Here is a 13,466-nt window from a genome sequence, read left to right on the forward strand (position 1 = left end):
ATAAATAATAGGTCAACTGTTGTTTATATTTGAAATATGAAGAGAATTAATGGATAAAATCTATATTAATATTATATGTGTGAAAGTAACTATGTCTGTCTGTCTTTTACGACCAAACCGCTGAACCGAATTTGACGAAATTTGGTATGAAACAAACTTGGAATCCAAGAAAGGATATAGGCTACTTTCTTGCCTCACACATGGAGCCGCTGGTAACAACTAGTACTAAATGTATATATATGGTGTGGCAGTAGTATAAAGAATTGAGAATAAAGAGACTCCATATCAAGCCGTTTATACAAATCGCACAAGGCTTAATTCGTTAGAAATGTTATGTCAAAACATTTTTTTTTTAATTTATAATAATTTGAACATGACATTCCTGAATTCTTCCCACGGTATGAATTAAATATAACTTTAATAATGATTTTAAAATACATATATTGAAATGATATTATTATTATTTATCGAAGTATTAACCTTCAGTAGCAAAACGCGATGACATACAAGGATACGTTACAGATTAAAACAAAAACACATCTCATCTTTACCTCCAAACCTGTTAATTAAAAACGATACAAAAACAGGCTCCTATTAAACTTGACATTTGCGCATACCTGGACCAGACAAATGTTTATAATGATGTTTATTTAATAGTCGATGTTAGCGGTTGTATGGTTTGACGATAACCATTGTAACGTAAATTTCGCCTGTAAATTTCCCACTGCTGAGATAAGGCCTCCTCTTCTATTAAGGAGAGGATTTGGAATATATTCCATCACGCTGTTCCAATGTGATTTAGTGGAATGCACATGTGGCAGAATTTCGATGAAATTAGACACATGCAGGTTTCCTCACGATGTTTTCCTTCACCACCGAGCACAAATTAAGCACATATATATAGTGGTGCTTGCCTGGATTTGAACCCGAAATCATCGGTTAGGTAGATGCACGTGTTCTAACCACTGGGCCAAATCAGCTCTACAGATCAGATAAATGTTTATAATGCTGTTTATTTAATAGTGGATGTTAGCGGTTGTATGGTTTGACGATAACCATTGTAACGTAAATTTCGCCTGTAAATTTCCCACTGCTGCGCTAAGACCTCCTCTTTCATTAAGGAGAGGATTTGGAACATATTTCACCACGCTGTTCCAATGCGGTTTGGTGGAATGCACATGTGGCATAATTTTGATGAAATTAGACACATGCAGGTTTCCTGACAATGTTTTCCTTCACCGCCGAGCACGAGATGAATTATAATGATTGAATCATCATAATTATAAATGGGAAGCTTTGTAGATTTTGTGCTCAATCAAGCAAGAACGGGCAAATTTGACTAAGATCTAACTATTTATTAATAAATCGTGGATGGTAACTAGTTATATAATAAGTGGAAACTATATAATAAGGAAAGTGAAAAATAAATATTATATACTATTTGAGTCAGCCGATCTTTGTCGCAGTGATTATGAGATTACAGCTGAACTTAAAAAATCGGTAATGGGGCATCATTTTGAAGAGTTCTAGACGTAGATTTGAAAACAAAACAATAAAAAGATTTATTTTGCAATTTACTTGAATAATAATTGCTTATTAAAACTTAGATATAATGAACGGTTAGTATTTGGCGTAGGAAAGACAATTGTAATGAAACTAGGTCATATGCATAATATCAGTAGTCTAAATTAAAGCAGGTGAAATTGCGAAGCTATTAATATAATAAGATTATATTAAGCAATGCATCTTCTATTATAAGTTTGATGTGTGTTAGATATCCACCAATCCGCAATAGAGCAGCGTGGTGAAATACACTCCAAACTGTCTTCTCAAACGGAGAGGCCTTTAGCCTAGCAGTGGGAAATTTACAGGCTGTTACTATATGTTTAGTATCTTTTTCAGTTACAAAACAGACGTCATCATTACATAGTATATAACAAAGACGCTTATCGCTATCTATACCTATGTATGCTTACATATTTAAAATTACACAACGGATTTTGGAGCTGTTTTTTTTAATACACAGCATGATTCGAGAGGAAGGTTTTTGTATATAACACATGGACTATATAGTAAAGAGACATTGATAATTTTAGAAGTATCTAATGTGATGTCGTTAATAAACAAATTATTTAGTATATTTAGTATCAGTATTGCACCCTTGCATTTTATTCAGACGAAGTTCTTTTCCGAATGCGCAACCATTTGAAATCTATAGATGAATTTTAACGAATTATACACATCTTAGCCTGACAGCGTTACCCAGTGACCCGCCTGTGCATTGTGAGTCGTTACCGATGTCTGGTTGCGTAACCCGCACGTAACAGCGCTTTCGCTGTTCGAACTCTGACATTAATGCAGTGGACAAAACTATAAATATATATTTATAAATATAACTAACTTAATTTGGGTTATATTTATATGCGCAGTCTATGCATTAATTCTTAATTTGAATATTTATACGTTCGTGTAATATTCTCCTGTTTACTGGTTTTGGGTGCTTACAAGGTTCCATTCAAAGTCATTCTATTGTATTATATTAATTCTATAAGTATATAATATATATTTTTTATTACACTCAAAATAAGAATATTTGAAAAACCTTAAAAATATAGCACAATACAAAAAAATATTAAAAAAGATGCATTTTCTTTAATCGGATTTTCTTTAGATTCATTGTGTTTTGAAACTCGATAAATAAAAAGGTTTCCCTATACTGACACAAAATTTAATAAACACACACACATTTTATTGTTTTCTAAGGCATAAAATGGGATATATCTAGTTTGTAAATTATCGTTGAATTTTGAGGCAAACTGTATAAACATATTTTTTTTTAATATTTAAATCTTAACATATAGGTATTATTTATCTGTATCTCAGTTTTATCTTCTTTTATTGGATTTCGATTATTTTTGATAGAACTGCGCATTTATTACCACATTTCAATTTTAGAACTTTTAATGACTATACAAAATTTTAATTGGGATCTAATTTAGTTTTTTAATTTTTTATTTGTCAACTTCTACATTCAATCGGATTGTAGTGTGCCAGTGGTCTTCCTTGAAGGATTATTATTGGTCGTATGTTATATATAATTAGTTTTACGTGTATGTAATTAACAAAGTCGGCACGTAAACAAATCTATAAAATCGATTTTAACCTACTCTTATTTTCGTATCGATACTTCTGTATCTTGGAAGAGATGTCTCTAGTAGAGTTTGGTATTTACTTGCCTATTATAAAATATAAGTAGTTGCCCTCGGCTTTGTTAAAGTTTTAGGTAAAGATAGTCTGATGTTAGCCATAAAATATAGCCTTCCTTGGAGGTCAAGCTAGTTTTATTCAAAATTTTATCAATTAAGGTTCAGTAGTTTGCCTGCGAAAGAGAAACCGGCAGACAGACATACAACGTTACCTTCCCATTTATAATTTTTTTATAGATATATAAAATATCTTAAAATTTAATTGGGTTAGTGGTAAAGATTCTCATAATATAATTATATTTATAAACTCGTTTCTTATTGGTTATTTTAAAAAAGGAACGCTCATTTGACATCTAAGATTAAGACGTTGAAAGAACCAAATAAAAGCGTTTGACTTTCTATTAAACCTTATCTGGTATCATACATCCTATACGCCTTAATTTAGAAGTGTCATGAACTCTATTGTTTAGGATATAAGTGTCAAAATCACGTATCACTAAAATGATAGATTGATATTGTCTTATAAACACACACATGTTACATAAGACCTTTTTAATATAGAAATTTTAAATGATTATAAACTGATTTTTGTTGGTATAATTGTTATTGAGCTATTAATACATAAGTGCTCCATTATACCATTAGACATACGACCTTATCAAAATGAAGATTTTATGTGTCAAAGTCGTTAAAATATTTTTAAAGCTAGTGGTTGGTAAGTTGGCTTTTCGCTTGTAACTTTTGACCTCTACAAACCATTAACGTGAGTACGTTAATCGAATTACCACTTAAAACCTTAAAGATGGGTTAATATAATTGGTTGATCGCAACCATTGCATAAATATACAATTTATATACTAATCATTCATGTTCATGTTATCTAATAATCAATATATATAATTATTTTATTAGTAACATATTTTAACATAGTCATTATTGTGTAGCCATCTGCGATGTATATGATTCTGTATGTAACATGTATAGCTTGTAAATTTCCCATTGCTGGGCTAAAGCCTCTTTGAGAAGAAGGTTAGGAGCACATTCCACCACACTACTCCAATTCGGGTTGGTGAATTCATATGTGACTGAATTTTGATGAAATTAGACACATGAAGGTTTCCTCGCGATGTTTTGATGAATTTTTATTTATAAACACAAAATATGCACATGAAAATTTACTAGTGCTTTTCTAGGTTTGAACTCATAGTCACCGCTTAAGATGTGCGCGTCGTACCCCTGGGCCATCACGGCTCAAATTTTATAAACATTTTACACATTATGTTGTTATGAAAGCAAAGTGTTATAACCGCAAACGATAGGAATACATACCTTGGGATTATACTATACATATAAAACTATACTATTATTTAATTATGTAGCCATAAGTATGCTTTGTTTGTTTCAGTGCACTAATATCAAGATTTGCTGTCGAGTTTAACACAATATCAAAAAGAGGTTGGATAGTATTAAATAATCGAGTTTATAATTACGTACGTATGGAATAATTGATAATTTTATTCCAAATGGAATTAATCGTTTGAATAAAGAAATGTTTGCTGTTCGAAGTAAATCATGAGCTTGGATAAGAGTTCTCTCTATAGCAGACTCGTGATTGATACTCACCGTGAAATAAACTTGCTTTCACCGTTTATATTGCTTATAAGATAACCTTCGTAGACTCGTAGTATCTTAAATATTATTATTGGATTATATGAACAATGATATTTGATTAATTTTAGAATTTCTCTAATAACTTGAAATAAATATAAATATTTACTTCATTCGATTAAATTTTATTCTGAAGTCTGATTTGATAATTGAAAAAATATTCTTTCATTTAATTAATATTTTCGATGTTGGCTCAAAATGAAAAAAAAGATTATAATATATGTATGTATGTTTACTATGATGACTTATTTAATGAAAATATATCGTGGTATTCAATACAATTCAAATTAATTTGTGCGATCGTCAGTTCATTGCGATGTTACGTTTTTAAGTACGCGACACAATTTACCACATAATGGTGAAATACCACGAGATAAATTATAAATGCAAACTCTCTGGGAACATTGATATTTAAAAAAAAAATCCCCCCTACAAAGATTACTTTAAACATCGTTAATAAAACATTTACTTATTTTTATATATTATGTATCTCGGATAAGATAAATTTAATGTAATAACACTACAGTATCAAAGAAAGCAATATAATAACATAATGTGTACATTTCATTGAAAAAATGAATTCATTTAAATATTTTAGGGTAATTAACGCAAATTGTGTTTCTAAGCATTCAAAACCTCATTTACATAATTATGTATTTTCACTTCACGTCATATATTGTTATGTTTAAGTGAAAATTTTAAAATAACAGTTTTGATATTTAGTTGACACACTAAACTATGATGAATCAAGTAACATATCTACTGTAGATATGTTACTTGATTCATCATAGACTGACAGATGACTATCAGTTTACTTGTAAACGCAGTGACGCTTTGTACAATTGCTTTTGATCGCGCGATCAATCCATCTCATTTTGATCTCTTTTGTCTGATTTGTTAAACTGTATGATTACTTACTTCAGATTTTTATTTAATTTCTAGTTTATTATTGTACAGGTCAAATTATATTAGGTGTGAAATTCGAAAACGTTAAATGAAAATCTTTATAACGATGTAGATTTTTTTATGGTAATTTGGCGGACCAGCATATAGGCCACCTGATGTTAAGTGGTCACCGTCACCCATAGACAATGACGCTGTAAGAAATATTAACTATTTATTCCTTACGTCGTCAATGTGCCACCAACCTTGGGAACTAAAATGTTATGTCCCTTGTGCCTCTAGTTACACTGGCTCACTCACCCTTTAAACCGGAACACAACAATACTGAGTACTGTTGTTTGGTGGTAGAATAACTGATGAGTGGGTGGTACCTACCCAGACGGGTTTGCACAAAGCCCTACCACCAAGAAGGTATATATAGATATTTCTAATAAATGAAATTACGAGTAGTTTCTAAAAACGGGTTATTAGTATTTATTGGAATGTTTAGAGAATGGGTATGGAGTCTAAAGGGTCACAGTGCGGGTCAAAATATATTCACAAGATGGTTCACTAACTGTTATTTATTGACAAAGTAAATATCATACTGGATTAATAGTTCATGATTTCACAATTGAAAAAATATCTATAAATTATTTCCATATAATTTTCTAAGGCTTATAAAAATAATTAAACTTTATTATAATCTATTGATTAACGTTTATTGTGTAGAATATTTATTGTTATTAATTTTCAACGTATTAGTTAGTAAATTATATTTTATTACAACCATTAAACGCATTGAAAATGTTCACAATAATATATTTTTATAGTTTGTATGTATAGATATTTGATATACAATCATATTTAAAATATAGTCAGGCAGCTTAGACGGACGAACTTTGCCATAAAAGTCACTTACATGCTAAAAAATTCTTATTAAATATGGAACTCAAATTTATTGAATGTAATACAACATTTGACCTTGATTTTTTTAAATTAAATATATTTTCATTGTTAAGATATGTATGTATTTATAAAAAAAAAAAACAAACATTATATCATTATGGCAATCACATAAAATCGTATCGGAAAACTTAAACGATACAATGAGCGATGCAACTGGCATAAGATCTATAGATCATGGCAGAACGAACGCTTCCATATAAGGACTTAACTACACGAGTCATAAATATAGAAAAGCATTATTTTTAACCAATGAGCTATACATCGTTATTGTTATATATACATGTTATATTATATATAATCATTTATTAACATTTACAGATAATATATGAAATAATCAAATTCGTTATATTTTTAAATAAAAAAAATATTTTATTAAAACAGTAGGACGATTGTGTAAAATGATCAATAATAAAAAAATTTATACTTTTAAATATTTTTTTCATATAATTTTACCTTTAAATGTAACTATGTATTACGATAGTGTGACCCTAGCATTACATGCGCTTGCGCATCCTACTATTCAACCTTTAACTGTCATCGACTCTACAATACGTTGAATACTAAACGACTAAAGCTTTAACATTTAACGTAAATGTCCTAGTTTATGTAAGTTCATAGTTATTTTATTAATGTTTTAATATAGGTATTTTGTATATTACATTGTTGCTTTTTTAGCGTGAATTATTTTAAAATTATTTTCATATATATTTTTATAAAATGTTTAATTATTTTTAATATTACTTTACCTATTAATATTACCTGTTTAGTTAGTATTCACATATATATAATTATATTATTCCAATGATAGAAATAAACTCGACGATTGGATCTCGTTGATGTCTTTTCCATCACGGAAATCTTTCGTGTAATGTTATTTGAAAAACTTGTTATTTTACTTGAATAATAATAATAATTTAAATACTTTATAACTATTGTAATTAAATATGTTAATATATTTATGTCGATAAAATCCTAGTTACTACATTAATACAGAGAGTTTTAGTAGTAAAGTTTAAGTAACGCACATACGTGCGATCTTAGTTTGATTAATATTTACATGTATAAATTTAATTTTGCGATGTGAAGACTATGTCTATAATCAAGTAATACTGTAAAATAAACCCTGCTAGGGCGTAGCAAATGTTAGAGAGACGGACGTTATATCACAATATTATCTGTCAGATATTCCTCGAGATGTGTAATAGCATTTTTTATTAAGAATTTCTTTTAAATTATTTGGGTAGCTTGGTTCATTTATATTTTGCTTAAATACGTCCGGCAATTTATTGAAAATTTTTATGCACATAGCATTTGTGCCCGATTGGTGAAGTTTCAGTTTTGATGTTGTAATTTCAAAATTATATTTATATCGTGATTCAAAGCGCTGCGGGTTTTATAATCGATGTTCTTTTTAAATCAAACAGTTTTTTTAAACAAAAATATAATTAATTACAATAAATATAATATATATTACAATATTAAAAAAATAATTCAACTCACCCTGCACACAAGAAAAATAATCACGACACCACACAAACACAAGTTCAATATATATCGATGTGCGCGTGCGCCGGGGTCAGAGTGCGTTCTGCGGCTGAGTCGGGAGACTCGCGCGCATCGCTAGAGAAAGCTCTTATATAGCCTCACACCACTGACATCATTGATCACTAAACAATTGGGATCCTTTTGGAATCCATCGAAATGATTTTTTATATATATTATTGTAGTTTTCGGAAACAATAGCATATTTATTGAATTATTAAAAACAAAAGCGTGCCTTCTGATTAGTTTTGCTTGTTAATTTAAGGTCAATTTATACATAACAGGATTTAAGTATGACTCTATTGTTTAGATTAAACGCTAAATATTTCAGATTTGTTATAATTGTATATCTATCCACTTCGGTAGATTTTCTTCTAAATATCTGACTATAGGTACATAAGTAAATGTCCTAGATAATATTTGCGATGATTGTAATCTTCTTTCGTTTTTATTTTTACATATACGGACAGGAGATTTTTTACAAATAATATATGTAGGAAAACACAATTGGGTTAGTGGGAGTAAGTGTTAAAGCCATTGACATTGGTGCTGTGGAAATATTAATCATTACATCACCAACGCGCAATGTTGGACACTGCGATTTTGTATCCCTTGTGCCTGTACACTGGCTCACTCATCTTTATAATACGAGCAATAATGTGTAGCTGTTTGCGAATTCATTCTATTTTCGAGTGTATCAAAATATTTAGGCTGAATTGTATCGCACCTTTAATATAAAAAAAAAAAAACAAAAACAAACGCTAAAATATCAGTAATATATTTTGAAATACATATCGACATTCTTTTATCTGGATTAATTGCATTTAATTTTGAAACCATTAAAGGTTAGAACTTCATAAATCTCAATTAAAATAATTACACCAAGTAACTGTTGGATGGGTATTGCTGATAGTTTCTTAAATCTAATGTTAGGGACAGACTTGATGATTCAGGCAGTGCATACGATTTCTTAAATAGTGATACTGCGAATTCTGAATCTGAAATTTGTTTTAACAATTCATCTCGCGTTCGGCGGTGAGGTAAAACGGTGAAGTAAAATACGTTTACGTTTAGTATACGAATATATACTGAAATATAAGAAATAAACTCAGCTGACGGTCAGAGTCCTTTAAGTTTCTCACATTAATTATAAAAGGGCAAGACTTAAATTATGAAACTACGAATAGTCTGTTGAACTATACTTAAGCTCGGGTACAATGTATGTATAGGTCATCTATTAACTGAAGTGATAACGTATTAATATACAATATTTTGTGTTAAATAGTCTTGTATTTATAAATTGCTAGTTGGGGGTTAAATCCTTAAGATTTAAGCTTGCTTCATGCATCATCTAACTTCATCATTGGGATAAAACAGACAGACAGACATTGTTCACAATTGTAATATTCGTAATAGATGATTTTATTTATTAAATAAAAATACTTAATTATTAATACTGATCAATATTTCTTAATTGGCAATATTTTTTTCTTACTTTACAACGTTATTTCAGCTATATTTAAGAATTTTTCGATTATTTAGAAAATGGCCGATACAGTCGTAAGAGCTGAGATGGCCCAGTGGTTAGAACGCGTGCATCTTAAACGATGATAGCGGGTTCAAACCCAGGCAAGCACCACTATATATATATATATATGTACTTAATTTGTGTTTATAATTCATCTCATGCTCGGCCGTGAAAGAAAACATCGTGAGGAAACCTGTATGTGTCTAATTCCATAGAAATTCTGCCACCGCATTGGAACAGCGTGGCGGAATATGTTTCAAACCCTCTCCTTAATGGAAGAGGAGGCCTTATCCCAGCAGTGGGAAATTTACAGGTTGTTACTTTACTACTTTACAGTCGCTATAACTACAGGAATAAAAGCGAACAGATGTTAAAGTTGTACCTATAATTATAATTTAGTAACTGTTTTTAAAAGTTGAAGCATCGATATATATATTTTTTAATTCTAATAAAATGATAGTTCCAATGAACAGGATTTTTATTGTTCTTTATAAACACAATGTTAAAGATCAATTTATAGTTTTATAAGCGTCTTTAATGCTCGTAATATCTTTGTTTTAAATACAGCGCTTATACGTTGAAGTGGAATTCCTCTTTGTTTCTATAATTCTTTGAAAATTATTCATATTTTTTAAAACTTATTTGCGTGTAGGCGTCTACAAATTTAGTTATATTCTATTTGACATGTGAAGGTTTCTTTTGTGGTCAATAGTTCAAACTATTATCTCATATAAAACATGATAAAAATTAGAGTCGTTTTAGATTTAAATTTGTTCTATGATTTTCTTAGCCGCACAGCAAAGGAGACACATACAAGGCGTATTAGACTTTGCTTCGCATTCAACGTGTTATCACGATGGCCGAGCCATCATCATCAGAAAACTTAATACAAGTACTTATTAGAATAGACGACCTCCGTGGTCGAGTGGTGGTCGCCACTCCTAGGTCCCGGGTTCGATTACCGGCCGAGTCGATGTAGATTATAATTAGTTTTCGATGTTGTCTTGGGTCTGGGTGTTTGTGGTACCGTCGTTACGTCTGATTTTCCAAAACACAAGTGCTTCAGCTACTTACATTGGGATCAGAGTAATGTATGTGATGTTGTCTCATATTTATTAAAAAAAAAAAAAAAGAATGGTTTATTAGACCCCGTAACGTTGAAACTAAAACTCGATGTTGTCAAAGTGACCCGACCCTCTGTGTTATGTTACACATGACCGTAACGATTTATGAAAATAAAAACCGAAAATGATCATTAAGCTATTTATTTAATAAGCCTTTCGTTGAAATGTCAAATTAAGTATTAAAAAAACAGCTGACGGAAGCTTGAAAACATTTCAATGTATTACAGATATTAAATAACAAATACAAATATGATATTCAAAAGTCAGTACGTCAGGTCTTTCATCCTGATTGAGATTTTATAACGATTTTTGTGTTACTTTAGAAAAGTTTAAGAGAGAGATCGCATGTATGGACATATGTGGTATTTTGTAATTAGCATTAGAAACGCCCGTATTGTGTGTTTAGTTAACTTTTAAATTATTAAATTATACGTTTTTAACCTTTGTTAACATATCTGATGAACTATTGTTTATTTTCGATCACATAAATATTTGTAAATACTAATTGTTGCCCGCAGTATCGCCCGCGTTTTAGGTAAGTTCTTCATATCAAATTTCATCAAATTCGGTTCAGCGGTTTGGTAGTGAAATAGTGACAGACAAACAGAGTTACTTTCACATTTATAATATTAGTATAAAAATATAGATTTTTCATAATATATCCTTTTTTTTGTGTCAACGTTTAATATTTCCAAATTTTGATTATTATCATTATTATCATAGCTAACAATATGACATTTTTAATAATGTAGGTAATTTATAAAACATATATAATAAGTAGATTTCAGTAATATCGATATAATCTTTATCTGAAGTACCAATTAAGCGTTATCTATGTCCAAATTTATTTTATGATTATGAAAGCAATATTATGTAATTCATATTCAGGTCGTAAAATTTTAGCTAGTAATAGCTAAAATTTTATTTAAGCTTAGCTAGTAAAGTAACAGCCTGTACATTTCCCACTGCTGAGATAAGGCCTCCTCTTCCATTAAGGAGACGATTTGGAACATATTCCACCAAGCTGTTCCAATGCGGGTTGGTGGAATGCACATCTGTCAGAATTTCGATGTAGTAGTAGTAGCTAGTAATAAATAAATGGTAAAATATATATTAAAACTATTGAAGCGTGTTTTAATTACTTATGTCCTTGTAAATAATAAATGGAATAATAACAAATTATTGCTGTTTCTTCTCGCTAGAAGCTGTTTTCCGAAACGGTGGTAGTATTTAATTGTTGACGATTCAAAAACGCTTCATTGTGAAATTTACTTGAATAAAATTGATTTGATTTGATTTAACATAATAAGTTTGTAATATCATATTCATAAATTTTGCTTATTTCAAAATTTAATCAATTAATAAATAAACATAAATAGGTAAGCATTATTACGCATTATTTGATTTAAGGGAGCCGAGATTGCCCCGTGGTTAAAATGTGTACAACTTAACCAATGATTATGGGTTCAAACCCAGATAAGTACCACTACATTTTCATGTGCTTAATTTGTTTTTATAATTCATTTCGTGCTCATCACTATGATACATCTTAATATATTTAATACAAACATTGGGAAATAGAAACCTAGAAGAAACCGTGCAGTTTTTTGAATAAAAAAGGCAGCACAGAATATCTAGCTTGTAAGCAAAATTATGAACATTAATAATAAAAACAGTATACAAATGTGTTTGGTATAATTTGAATTAAGAATTCGGATTTAAATTTAAACGATACACAAATAAATAATGCGGTCCTTAATTATTTGAATTGAGAATTCGATTTTTGTTTTAATAAAACGCAGCACAGAATATCTATATTATGGAAAATTATGAACATTAATAATAAAATAATGTTATAAAAATGTGTATAGTATTAATTTTAATTTGAAATTCGAACTTAAAGTTGATTGTTACACTAATAAACAGCGATGTTCTCATATATTTGAATTTAGAATAATAAATAGCGCGGTCCTTAGTTATTTTATTGTCCAACATATTGAGAGTGAAATTATTTCACCCTTTCAATATAAAAGAAAATTTATAGCATTTATATCGTTATATATACAAACGTTGCATTTTATTTCTACATTGAAGTTTTCCTTCTTGCGCAGAAATAAGTTTCAAAGCGATGACCTAGATTTGAACCCACAACCTTTGTACCATAAGTTCCTAACTATCTTTATTATTCTTAAGGATTATATGATGATATGCAATACAGACAAAAGCGTGTTCACACACGTGCTAAGTCCAACCCCGTGTCCTACATATATTTCATACACTAAACACATGACTTATAATTATCGTAGTAATAACTAAAACGTGAATATGTATTATTACATTGAGTATTGTAAAGCTAAGTATACATGGTATCACTTTTCTTTTGTTATCTGTGTTAATGGTCTATATTTTTATTATTTAATTCATTATTTATTAAATACTCTCCCGTACACATAGTAATATTTAATCAGGTAGTGTTCTCTTTTGAAAGGGAGATAACATCCTTGTTTTATATACTTAAACCGCAGTAAGGGATGGTGCATATTTTAA

The 13,466-nt window shown here is 29.7% G+C and overlaps 1 protein-coding gene across 4 annotated transcripts in view; it reads right to left on the minus strand.

Annotated features, from left to right (window-relative positions):
* Positions 1-8,348, minus strand: part of LOC124537810 (mucin-2-like) — a 60,286-nt gene extending 51,938 nt beyond the window's left edge. For all 4 annotated transcript variants that reach the window (XM_047114723.1, XM_047114724.1, XM_047114722.1 and 1 more), the window contains exon 1: positions 8,226-8,348. The gene's annotated coding sequence lies outside the window, so the exon portion shown is untranslated. The remainder of the gene's footprint in view (positions 1-8,225) is intronic.
* Between the last annotated feature and the right edge of the window lie 5,118 nt (positions 8,349-13,466).

Source organism: Vanessa cardui, chromosome 19 (assembly GCF_905220365.1).
Source record: "Vanessa cardui chromosome 19, ilVanCard2.1, whole genome shotgun sequence".
NCBI lineage: Eukaryota > Metazoa > Arthropoda > Insecta > Lepidoptera > Nymphalidae > Vanessa > Vanessa cardui.